Source organism: Calidris pugnax, unplaced genomic scaffold, assembly GCF_001431845.1.
Source record: "Calidris pugnax isolate Ruff unplaced genomic scaffold, ASM143184v1 scaffold103, whole genome shotgun sequence".
NCBI lineage: Eukaryota > Metazoa > Chordata > Aves > Charadriiformes > Scolopacidae > Calidris > Calidris pugnax.
Genome location: NW_015090990.1, coordinates 10,398,518 through 10,411,749, shown reverse-complemented (window position 1 = coordinate 10,411,749; position 13,232 = coordinate 10,398,518). Strand labels below are relative to the sequence as shown.

At 41.7% G+C, this 13,232-nt stretch overlaps 1 long non-coding RNA gene across 2 annotated transcripts in view; it reads left to right on the top strand.

Moving 5' to 3' along the window:
* Window positions 1–13,232, top strand: part of LOC106895278 — a 29,121-nt gene that overhangs the window by 12,602 nt on the left and 3,287 nt on the right. Inside the window, exons 2-6 of one of the 2 annotated variants that reach the window (XR_001413401.1) lie at window positions 1,943–2,066; window positions 7,040–7,065; window positions 7,993–8,112; window positions 8,874–9,011; window positions 10,081–10,204. This is a non-coding gene — a long non-coding RNA (uncharacterized LOC106895278). The remainder of the gene's footprint in view (window positions 1–1,942; window positions 2,067–7,039; window positions 7,066–7,992; window positions 8,113–8,873; window positions 9,012–10,080; window positions 10,205–13,232) is intronic. The other variant, XR_001413402.1, reaches the window with a different exon arrangement.

Below are 13,232 nucleotides of genomic sequence, written 5' to 3'. Positions count from 1 at the left end.
GTGCATGCACTTCCTGCACGTATATTAGGATTCAAACTGCCCTTCAGATTTACTTTATTGAAACCTGAGAAGAAGCTATGCAACCATGGACTAAAATGGCTCCATATGCTTCTTGGCTCCAGTATGTGCTGAGGATTTCTTTTTTTCTTTCTCTCAGCTGAGAATGCTGCTCTCAGTTCTGCTGAGCTTCAGAGAAATGTGGTGTTCTCGTTAACACTTTAACCCTGATCCCAAATAAATTACCTCACACCACCATTTAGCTTAGCAGCAGCAGGCAAATTGAAAGGATTTGAGATGTCAAAAGGGGACCAAACTTGACCCCTGAATCCTAGGAAAGAAGTGATTCCTTGTTTAAAGAGTTGGAGGGAAGAAAAGTGCCTGAAGTGCACACAACCTTGTGGAGCAAACATTGATATGATTAATTTCTCAAACAGATTGACCAAATGGCTTGACAGATCTGCTAGCTTCCTCTATTGGAGCGCTGACCGAGTGTATGTGTACATTATCTGAAGTGCTATCTGTACGGGGAGACCACTGGTCTCTCATTTTATCTGGCTTGCTGTGTCACTCAAGGGAACCTCCTCTCTGACTCATCCAAACAGACAGAAGTCCTAATGAAGGAAAGAAGGATTGCACTAAGAGCCAGATGCTGGACCTTTTTCCAGGGCATTTTGTCTGCTTTTCTGAAGTTATCATGGAAAGAGTTTTCATTTCAGGGAGCCATAATGACTGCTGGATTCCTGCTTCTCCCCAAAGCTGCCACTCTCGTACCTCCTCCCTGAAAATATATCACAATATCTGTCTTCTGATGTGCTGTGAAAGTCATAAGGCATTTTCTCCCCCTCTCTGCATAGTGGCTGGGCCAGGAAAGCACACCAAGTGGACAGCCAATGCAGGTGGCTGCAGATTTCACCAGACCCGGCATGCTTGTCCTGGCTCCGTCTCCCAGCTGTTAAACCAACACCCTTTGGACATGTTTCTCTGCGAAGCAGTTCAGATATGCAATGCAGGGATGATGGAGAAGGAGACAGGGTCACGACCAAGAAGTCTGAGAGGGAATGCGTGCGCCTGGGAGGCAATGGGCGGTGCAGCGTGTTCCCTCAAGCCTCGTGCAGGTGCACTGAATAAATCAGCCCCAGATTGCTTTAAAGTATGCACAAAATTTTTTGTAGCCAGGAGAGCATGTATTACGGGTGTCTGGGAATGGAAGGAGGGTCAGCACCAGCTCTGTATTGTTAAGAAAAATTAACAATCTAAATCATGGAGTATACAGTGATTGTGGGGAGTCTCAGATGGTCTTGGAGCACCAGCTGAAAGATGAAGATGATCAAAATGCAGCTCTGGAATTAGACCTTGTTCTTCAGCCAGAGTTAATAGGAATAAGACTTCTGAATACGCAGGCTGCAAATGATGATTTGTTTCTGACTCTGCAGAGCCCTGCTGTGAAGAGCCCTGGAGCCATGACATATAAAAAAGAGAAAAAAAGACTTTTAAATTGGCACAGAGAAAATAAATTCCATGTCCTAATGCTGACAGTTTAAATATGTAATTTTTTTTCCAGAAGCCACTAAAATAAATGCTGCAAATAAATAGTTTTAAATATTTCTTTGCTGTAACAGGGTGTCCCCACTTGCTAGGAAGGCATTTGTGTTCATGGAAGAGTCAAATCAATATGCACTTATTCCAATATAAATATTTGAATATTCCAATATAAAAGTTAATTTTATAATAACAGATTACTGGTGAAGTAGCATTTAGCTGTAATGCCACACTGGTGTTGAGTAGTGATGTCAAAGCTGATTTTACCATTTAACAAGAATGAATCAGCACTAAGCGAATAATGAGAAAATACCTTTTGTAGCACATTACATTTATGTAATTCCTCCCTGTTTACCTCCTTCTTCTGAGTGTTGTTCATTGTGTTTTCTTCTTGCTATTCCAGTTTATTACAGCTGTATGAACTCCTCATATTGACCGAGTATGTACAAATATGCATGTAGACATATATTATCCTTCAGCTGATTCGAATAACTTCGGCTCACGAATAAGTATCTCAGCAGCTCTCGGTAAGTAATAAAAACAGAGGAAGTTTCTTATTACATATTTCCTAATTTGTTAAATAATAACTTCGTAAGAAAGGACCTTTCAGAAATGAATGTAGTGAAATTAGAGCATTTGGGTACTGTTTCTAATATACAGAAAGATCTAGCATCTTATTTCTGCTGTTCTCATATAGGTGTTGGCACGGTTAAAATCACCTCACATTTGTAATTATGAGACCATGGTTTAAATTGTTTATTGTTCTCTAAAATCTTAATCAGAACAGCTGAGATTTGCTGTGGCTCAAAATTATTTTATTAATCAAATAAAAACATTTAACTATTTCTCATAACAAGTTGAGAGAAAAATAGGTTGGTTTGTTCCTGTTAAAAAAAAAAATAAAACAGATGTTGACAATGCATGGAAAAGTTTTTCACAGGGAAGTTGACAGATACTTGTTTGGCTACTCTGTCTGTTCTTGTGAAAAAAATCTACCACACTCAGCAAAGCCTCCAACAAATGCAGGGGAAAAAAAAACCTTCATGGTAAACTAGTAAAGACATTCAGTTTTTATGAGCTTAGAGATTCAGTAGTGTGTAGTAATGCAGTCTCTGCAGATGCCACTCCACTAGTCACTTACGGTGTGTGTGTCTTGGCAAAAGCGGCATCTCCAGGATGCAAGTGAATGTCTCCTGCATGGTGGCCATGGGGTCCAGGCCCTGCCTTGCAGCTTCATTTTAAATAAGTTATAAATTATTTAGAAAAGTATATTGAAGTTTGTTTTATTTGTTTATTGTCCCAAATAATTTGGGGATTTTTCATTCTTTTTCTCAAAACTGAGGAAGATGGTATCGTACTGTTTATGGTGTAATCCTGTATAAATAGTATTCAAAATTGTGTATATGTATCATATTCAACTCGCAGAATATTATGGTGTGTGCTTTATTTTAGGTGTGTAGGTAACTTCCATGGAAGTTAAAGGGAATTTTAAAAAGTGTACTTTGAATGTTTTGCCAAGTATGAATAGGTATCCAGGGAGTAACTGAGTCAAGTTTATTTGCATTCCTTTAAATAGAAACAAAGCTATTACTTTAAAGTTATAGACACAGGTCCCATTTCTGCAACTGCAATGATCCATAACAGCAAGATGTATCCTATAGGCTTGAGAAGATGTTTGGCAGTTGAGATTCTCTGCATGTTACATGATCAGCCAGATTATCTAGTGGTTTTGGCCATACAAATCACTGAGTCCTAAGCCTATGATGACTATAAGTGAGAAACAATTTAGTAAGTAAATGCTTTTCCTCTCACAAATAACCAGAAATATCACTTCACATTTATATTCAGTAGTATCAAGCTACGTTATAAAACTTTATCTTTCCTTTTTCTTTGTATGATCTACGGGTTTAAATATTTAAATGGCTGCTAACAGTTTAATATAGGTTATCTTGATCACACAGAAATATGATATGATGAAGTTCCTCAGTGCACTTATCTGTATCAGCTCTCGATTATCCACTTACTAGGCTATTGTCTGAACTCCTGAAAACAAGATCCTGGTGAGGGGTTTCTTTTGTTGGCTGAGTAACCGTGTTTCTTCCTGCGGAAATAAGGAAGTGCAGGTATACCCTAGGGAGAATTTCTTAAGAGATGCATGACCAAGAAGTTTGCCTTCTAAAGTTCCAGATAGATGAAGCAAAGAAGGACCAACAGAGTCACAGCCTCAGAGCTGCTTGTAGGAGGTGACCACTGGGGTCTCTAGTCCAGCCTCCTGCTCAGATCAGGGCTATTGCCAGCTCCAGATCAGGCCACCCGTGGCTTTATATCAAGGTTTGACAGCCTCACTGTTATGGTGCTGCACCACCTCCAGGGACAACGTAACAGTGCTGGTATTCAGCAATGTGCCCAGCTAGAGCCAAAGGCCCAAGGAGGTCACTGACAGGAGATTTAATGGAGGTTTGTAGTTTATTACTATTCAGATTGTCTACTGGCTCCCAAAGGGAAGGAGCAAATCAGAAATCAGTCCCCAGGCTGGCTTGTCATTTTTGTTGCCTTAGTTTTGTCTTTTCTGAGACTTTTATTTACTAGTGGAAGTCTCCCAACTGCAGAAAAGTTTGCTGCAGAAGCAAACCTACACATTGCACTTAGAGTGGGGTGAGACTGATGAGGCTCTCTTGCATTAGAGGGTCACGCTGAACTACATCTATGGCTTGATGTAGCATCACCTGGCAAGAGATTATGTGGGCCACATAGAGCAGATTATAGTCTGGACTTAATTCCATTTAGATAGAAGTCTATAGTGATCCTGAAGAGCTTAGAAATGTAAGCATTACATTCAAATGTGATGCTGGAAGCAGGTTGTTGCTTGCAAGTTTGTTTCAGCCTGCAAGCCTGCTACAGCTTGTAAATTTAATTTTAGCTCTGGAACTTGCTCCAGCTTTGTAAGGTTACTGAAATCCTGAGAGAAGCCAAATTTCTTACATGCACCATGAATAGCACAACAGTGTTTTCTTAAGAATTATGCTGCCCAAAAAAAAAGAGCGCCCCAACACCAAGGGCTTGAACCAGGTTTTCCCACCTGTCAAATACATGCTGAGCCATTGCTATTTGATAGCAATTACTCCTCGCCCCTTTCCTTCCAGCAGCTCCAGCTTAGCTACAAGGATTTAATTAATGAGTTTTTCCTAGACTCAGAAACCAGGAGACAGAAGGAAGATGAGGAGCCAAAGTTGCTTGGTGCTGTGGTTTATACTGTGTCCTGCTTTGCTCTGCCTCTGCCGCCCGTGTTGTCAACAAAACAAAAAAAACTGTTTTAAAAGTTAGAGCAGCATTGGTTTGACTAACAGCCTGCTCCTTGCAAAGTATTTATATTTGAGCTTATTGAACATTCATTATGTATCAGACACTCAGCCTTGTAAAATTGATCCAGGAAAGGCTTGCCGCACCAGCCGGGCTCCTGCCTCGCTGGCTGTGTGCTGAGGAGCGCGTTGCTTCTGCTTCCACGCTCAAGCAGCACAGGCTCTCTGAGGCAGCCTTCCAGTGAGGGCACAATAATAGCTCTTTTCCTGACCATTAATTCAGACATCATGCAATCAGTCAAATGAATCTGTCCTCCTTTGCGGCTCTTGTGGAGATTGCTGTCCTCTCAGCTCCAATGAAAGGGACCGCGACTCGGTAGCCGGTGTCTTCCTTTAATTAGAGCCGGTGATAACCCACGGACGGGCTCATTTTGCAAACAGCCATATATCATAGGGCCGTCACCGCCTGGCACCAACAGATTGCTGTCTATAAACAGAGCACCTTTGATATGAAGACAGCGAGCATGGGAACACCCCGTGAGACCACAAATATAGCTCCTGTAGCCCTCCTCTCTGAGGCTGTCCCACACAGCCTGGCTGGGGTTTCATGTGATTCCCAAGCTTTAGTTCTGATCCCGTGTCAGAGCTGAAAGTGGCACGTTGGCCTTGAAGGAGCCCTTTGAAAATGCCTGTGTAGGCAGTCTCGTCTCGGCACTGAGCTTAACTGCTCCAGAGCAATCTGCATTTTAAGGAGAAACAGCTTTGGCAGTCCATCAACTTCCCTCTGTTTGTTGCTGCTGCATATTTTATGTCACCACCATATTACAAAATGAATACTCGATATTACAAAATTAATATTGGAACTATTTCCTCTGCATTTTATGGACTTTATTTGTGCTTTGTTTTCACACGATTGTCTTACTTTCTTCTCTAGAGGATTAATAGTATTATTGTCAAGGGCAAACAAGCCTGGAATTAATCTGATTTAATGTTTAATTATTACTTATGATGTTTTTTAGATTACATACCAGCATTGTAGAATGCCATTTTACAAGCCAGAACAGAGAGATGCACAGTAAGCTGGGACACTGGGAGTGCTCTGGGAGCTCATCAGTGAGGTTTTTCAGCTGTAGCATCAGCCATTGCGTGGTGTGAGGTTTAGTTTAAATTGCTGTTGCTCTAATCAAGGGAGCAGGCACAACACTCGGACAGGAAGCTGAAAAAATAATATAAATTTTAAAGCTGAGCTGAGAGCACCCACCTGGGTAATTTTGTGTCAAGCACAGCTCAGGCCTCCCAGCCTTCCTCTTTGGCAGCAGCTGTTGCCTGGAAGGTTACCTGAGCAACTGCTACAAAAAGGAATGAAAAGGGAGCTAAAGGAAGATTACTGCAAATATGTTTGGTATCTGTGTAAAGGCAGTAGAGTATTTCTGTGGCTTCTTTTGAAAGATGGTTGGGTTGGGTTTCCCCTTGAGCATACCTGGCTGCCTTGCCTGCAGAAATCCTGAATGAAATTTTGGCCTCTCTGAAGTTGGTGGGTAAACTGGAGCTGGCGTCAGTGAGAGGGAGGGAGTGAGGCTCTGATTTTTCCCCTAGTCTTTACTCTCTGCCTGCCCTGGGAGCAAGGGCAGGGACCTGGCGATGTCAAAAATCCCTTTGGCAGCCCTGGGTTGGGGAAAGGGCTGTGCTGAGGACCCCTGCGTCCATGGGACGGGGCTGGTGTGGCACACAGCAGTGCTGAGGTCTGCCTTGAACACTGAGGATGACCTGAAGGTGTTCAGTGCAGGTCTGTGAGCAACCCCTTCCTAGAAGGTCTGTGATGGTGCCCAAGTGAAATAGGGCTGTCTTCACGCTGCGGGGCTCTGCAGCCGGCGAGTGGGAACAGGATAATCTTTTTGAGTTAATTTCCAGGCGTCCTAATTTGTGTATGTGGTGAAACCCTACTGCTCAGCACTGTGTAGGCGTCAAAATCCATAGCAGGGCAGCACCATCCTGTTAAAGATGGGCTTGCAGGCCCTGGGGTAGTGCTGTTCTCGGCAGGGTTACGTTGTCTGCATTATTCCAGAGTGAGAAGGGAGCTGGAGCTGCATCCTAAGGTCTAGCAGGGTTGGAAATACTCAATTTCTACCCTCTTTGCTCAGAAGAAAAAATTACTTTTATATTTCTCTTTTTCTCTCTCTTCTTTTTTTTCAAACTTGGAGAGTGATGGTAATAGCGGAGCTAAAGGGTGAGTAAACATTGAATGCAAATTGTTTCATTTAAAATAGGGCTTATAACCTCCCGGCAAGTTCCAGACAAATTGTTTGTAAAAACTTTTTATTAAACATTGCTTATTGTTGTCCACAATTGAAATTTAGTTTACATAAAGATTTAGGGGTAGTGCTAAATAATTACACAGCAGGATAATCTGTTTTTCTTACATATGGTTATAATAATTTCTAAAAATCTATCCATGGAGTAGTTCAGGAACAACTATTCTTCAGCAGCTATTTTGGGTCAACTCAATGCATAGTCTATTAGAGGTATTACTTCTGCTGCAGAGTAATGAATCATATTTGCACTCAGGAAGTCACTTGTAATTGTCACTAAATATAACGAATGCAAGGCTATTTAAAGGTTTTCAGGATTGTGTGATGTTCTGGAAGACGTTGTTTCTCTGCAGAGGAATGGTAGAAGCCCCATATTGCAGGTCCTGTCAGTGATTTAATACAGAAGAAAGGGAACTGTCAGGATTTCTGCAACAGGATTTCGTCGCACTTTTGCAATTCCCACATAAAGTGAAAAGGGGGCTTCTTAATTTGGAAAATTTACTTGTAAACTGGGTATAAAAGTATAGCAGAATTCCTCTGCATGTTAAAGCCTAGCTTATCCATTTTAAAACCATTCTTTGATTATTTATTCTGAGTCCTGTGTTAACACAGGACTACACCCCATATTGCAAAGCAAAGCAGGGACTCTGAAAATACTCGGATTGTTGCAGACAAATTCCCTGGTGCTTCATTTGACAAAAAGATGGATTAGAACAAAGTCTGGACTGTTATTATTACCACCTACATGAAAGATTGTTTCTTTTATTTGTATTAATTACCGATTAGTGCTTTCTGTATCTTCAGCTCTTTCAGATGTTTTGAATGAGATGTATTGCTTTCTATAGTGTCTTATCTAAAGGGAACCCTGACAGAAAACTGGAATCTCAGCCACTGCGCACAAGAAAGTCGTTGATGTGCTCAGACAATGTACTTCAGGGAAACCCCAGGATGACATTCTTGGAGAGGTAAAAATAAGTTCACAGATAATACTGCAGACAGCTAGTTTTCTACCCAACAATAATGTTGTGAGTAAATATGGTAATTTATTTTAAATTGGAGCGCAGAAGGAGAAAGGAGCTGAGTGTGTGGGGCTCCTTCACAGAATCACAGAATGATATGGGGTTGGAAGGGACCTCTGGAGATCATCTATTCCAACCCCCCTGCCAGAGCAGGTTGCATAGGATGATGTACAGGCAGGCTTTGAATGTTTTCAGAGACAGAGACTCCACCACCTCTCTGGGCAGCCTGTTCCAGTGCTCTGCCACCTTCTAAATAAAGAAGTTCCTGCTCATGTTTTGATGGAACTTCTTCTGTTCAATTTTGTTGTGCCCATTATCTCTTGTCTTGTCACCTCTCCTTGGGCGTGTGGTGGCTGGGGGGCAGCCCAGAGACTGCAGTGGTCCTGGCTGCAGGAGGAAGGCAGGGCAGCCCTGGCTGGGCAGCTCTCTGACCAGGACAGGGCTCCCCCAACAGCTCCTGTGAGCAAGCTGGGGGTGCTGGCATCATCTGCTGGGGTAATGTTCAGGGGCTTTTATGTATTTGGAAAGAAAGACAACAGAGTGGCTCCTGCCCAAGGGAATTTGCACTCTGGGACAGAGAGGGCATGGGAGGTGTCCTAGCCAAAGGCTTCAGAGGCAGTTTGGCCTCTTACTGCCCAGTCAAACGTTGTGGGTCAGACAGCAGTCCTGGGGCTTGCAGCTTCTAACATGTCTCTTGGTCATTACAGCCTGATCACTGCAATGATCTCAGCATGAAGGACGTTCTCGTATAGATCCTATAGATCCTCTTGGCCTCACCATTCAGGATGAGCAAATGCATCTTCTCTGCCCGGGAAAAGGAAGTAGAAAAAGAAGCAGTTATGTGGGTAAGTGGAGTATGTTGCGCTTAAGAACCTTGAAATGTTACGGAGCCCTCGCTTAGCCTGTGGAGATCTCAAAATGGAAAAATCCAAGGCAGGTTGCCAAGTTAGGACTGCACTTCAGCATCCTATCTGAGAAGATAAAAAGAGGCTTCCTGAGATTCAGGGTTCAGGCTTTCATACATTGGGTGCATAAAAAAGATCACATTTTGGATGCAAGGAAGCGAGGCCGTTATTTAAGGTATCAATTAACGTGAGACCAATATTTTGTTAGGTGACTACATGAAATTCAGTGAGCCTTTCATGGCTCGGGTTTTGTTAAAGAGGGTATTTTTAAAATAGCCCATTGTACGTCATCAGCTGATCTGTCATTTTCCATAATTCATGAGCACTGGTGCAAGATTAGACAATGGAGTCTTGGGTGAGAATTCATTAATTTCCTCCATGTTTTTAGAAATGTCAGAGGTGTAAAGCTGAGAATAATAAAAGTCAAACTCCTTAGATATATCTACTGTGCTAGGAAGAATATTACTCTGAGCATCTCTGATAGTATACAGTGTCTTAGTGTGCATGTGTCTTTAATTGGTATGCAAGGAGTTTATCTGCTTTACTGCCTGCACTTATCAGAAAAGATATAAAATGGGATGGTGATAATGGCTGCCTTCAAAGAAAAAGATATGTTCTTTCAAGGGTGTAAGTGCAATAAATCTTTCTAGTTTAAGGGCTCACTGGAAGCAGAAAGATTCTGTTCTGCTGACAACTAAATGTGGGGAACTTTCCCAGGGGAAAACAAATCATGTTTCTCCATTCAAAATATAGTAAAAAGCCACCAAAATATGGTACTCCAGAATGTATATTACAGCATTTCCTACTGACTCCTTTACCAATTAAGACACACTTACATATGAATACCTTTCTCAAATGGTTAATGTAAGGTATCTGGCACTGAGTACACTTAGAATTCACTTGTGAATGATTCCCATGAACTGCATGATTCTGCACTTCAAATTTAAAAGAAAAAAAAAAGACTAAAAATAAGCAGTCAACTTTAAGTCTTTTTTAAACTATACCACAGGAATTAATTTGCCTGGAATGAGAGAGACAACGCTGAGTTCACTGCTGTTCCAGATCCATTCTGCATGCCTGTGAAAAGCAGAGTTAATACTACAGGCACCTACTGCGTCTTGAAGGGATCTTTGGTGAGTTGAAAAGAAATCAGTATATTTATTTTATAAAACCCCACATTATTCATAAGAATCAAATGTTGTGTCTGACTGTTAGGGAGAAACAAAACAGACAAGGTTGTTTTAAATTGATCTGTCAGTATGGTGCTTTCCAGTGCTCACTTTGTTCATGCAGCCAGCAACTGATGTTAGCATGAATTTAAATAATTCCTCTTGCCTTGAATAATGACCGCAAAAGTTGAGTAATGGTATCTAGGAAATATCCCAACTTTTGAGGAGCTGCCTCTTATCCAGGACTGTTTGTTTGCTCCCCATCTCCGTCTGTCCCTAATTGCAGGGAGGTGCTCTGCACAGCATATGACTAAACATAATACAATTTGATTTGTGTTGCAGTGTTCTGCAAAGAACAAATCTGTAAAATTACAACATGTGAAAGCTTAACACAATGATATAAAATGGCAGTGGCACGGTTCATATCTTAAACTGACAGACTGATGGTGATTATTGCAAGGACAATGCCCTGCATATGTCAAACGATTTGCAAATAATTTATGTCACCTTATCCTCCATTATTGTTTTTGCAGAGGACATAAACTGTGTCACTAATATTAAACTGTCGGTAAAAAGAGCCTACCTCAGCTTTTTCCTAGCTGAGAATGCAAAGACATCTGTGCAGAGACAAACATGCATATGGCCATCATTTGTCCAACATCTTACACATTGTGAAGGTTTTTTACTTGAAATGCCAACCTATGTGGCAGATGATGTATGTGTTTCTTCAGTCCTGTGATTACCAGCACAGAGCTGCTCTGCAGTGCTCTTCACCTCATCAGTTCCACAAGCTGCACTCCAAGGTGTGTGAAACATTTGCAGGGAGATGGCATCTGACATGCAGCAAGGCAAAAGCATTCTGGTGTGAATATTTGACTCCGGGTTTTGTTCAAATCAGGGTCAGATTCTGACCTGGAGAAATTAGTGTGGGTAGAGATTTAGCACTACAAAATAGCAATTTGAAAACTGGAATGAATATATTTTAAAGATGGGGAAGCGGAGGAAAGTGGTGCTGTCTCCTGGGTGACTCCCAAGGGGCTGCAAAGGAGAGGGGAAGGGGGAAGGCTTTATAAATGACCTGGGCTTTATTCTTTTGGAAATGAGCAGAGGACAAGGCAATCTTAGTCATTTCTATTTGTTAAGTTGCGTTATCTCAGCTGCTGGGTTCTTTGTTTAGGTTTTGATGGTTCATTTATTACTACCAAGAAACGCCTTTGAAGGGTGATTTTCAGAGGCCGTTGTGGTTAAAAAAGCAGCAAAGAATGCAGTGCAGTGGTTGGAGCGTGGAGCTGGGAAACCAGCCGCCAGCCTCCTGTTCTAGATTTTGCCCTGCTCACATTTGGGACAAATTACTTGCAACTGCTGTGGCTTGACTTACTCTTCTGTCAGGCAGGTTTTTCTCTCTGACTCATCCACTCGGCTAAATTTGCCAAGTATTTTGTAATCTTTGGCTAGAAACCACTCGTTTGATTGCAGATCTGTGACGTTTCAAATGGGGTGCATCAAACAACTTCTGCTGGCTTCAGTGCAAGAGATGGCTCCAGTTCACTGTGGTGAGGAGGACAATATATGGAGAAACTCACTGAGCTGATTTAAGGATTGAAAGGGAACTCCATTCTCTTATTGCTACCAGTTTTTCCTCTTTTGGAGTCCTTTTTTAAGTGTTTTGGACTTTTAACCCTCTCTGGAGAGGCTTCTGGCCTTTCCAAGCTTTGCTCAGCCTACTTCTCAGTAAATCACAGTTTATGACTACATTGATAATTTTTTTATTATAATACAAAAATGCTAAAGAAATTTGAGATAACTGCATTATCCAAATAAGTCTTAATCTTACTTTCCAGTTTTCCAGTCTTGATTTGTCAAACTTCAGGAAAAAAATTAACGCCAGTTACCTTGTTATTAGCATTGTTTGTGATTTGTGAGTTAGAAAAGCAGATTTTAGGCATTATAGTTCATGGAAGCACAATTTTTTTTATTATAATACAAAAATGCTAAAGAAATTTGAGATAACTGCATTATCCAAATAAGTCTTAATCTTACTTTCCAGTTTTCCAGTCTTGATTTGTCAAACTTCAGGAAAAAAATTAACACCAGTTACCTTGTTATTAGCATTGTTTGTGATTTGTGAGTTAGAAAAGCAGATTTTAGGCATTATAGTTCATGGAAGCACAATGTTTCTTGTGGCAGTAGCATTTGGACTCGCTATAGATACACGGGACGGAAGGTGGTAGGCTTGGAGGATGCTTCAAACAAATCCTAGTAAGGTGATTATATGGGCACAAGGAATCTCTTTCGAAGCAGAGGGAGGAATGCAGTCCACAGGCATAAAAACCTTTCCTGAGGGACACCCCTTTCCTTTTCCTGGTGCAGGAAGACCCTGAAGTGGGAGCAAAGGCAGGGGGGTCATAAAAGGATGTCAGGGAGAAGGGGCAGCAGGACAGGCCCCAGGAATATGCACTGAACCAAAGGAAAGCCCCTCCATAGAAAGAGGCCTGCAGGAGCTGCCCTCTGTGTGTCAAGAGCAGTTCCATCAGATGATGGGCAGCCTTTTCCCCAGCAGTGTTTGCACGTTTTGCTAAGAGTGTGCTTTGAGATCACAGCAAGACCTTTGCACTCACACTCATATGTACTGTACAAGTCACAGGCATCTGGGGTCATTACACACACATGCAGAACCCTAGCTGTCTTTTACAAAACATTATAACCTGCAACAAAATGTGCTGGAGAGGAGTTTATTTAAGTAGATAAAAACGTACCCTTCCCATAATGCCCCCAAACTACTGATCTTCATCAACTGGTTCCTTAAACATGCCACAACACACACTTAAAGCTGCAAATGAAAGAGATCGTGCAGATAGTCAGTAATCTCAGCCATATACTTCTTGGCTAGGAGGCATCGTAGATCAAAACGCTGTGCACTTCTGAGGGAAGGAGTCGACAGAAACTGCAAAGGAATTTTAGAGAGGAATTTAAAGGAATCATGATAGAAACA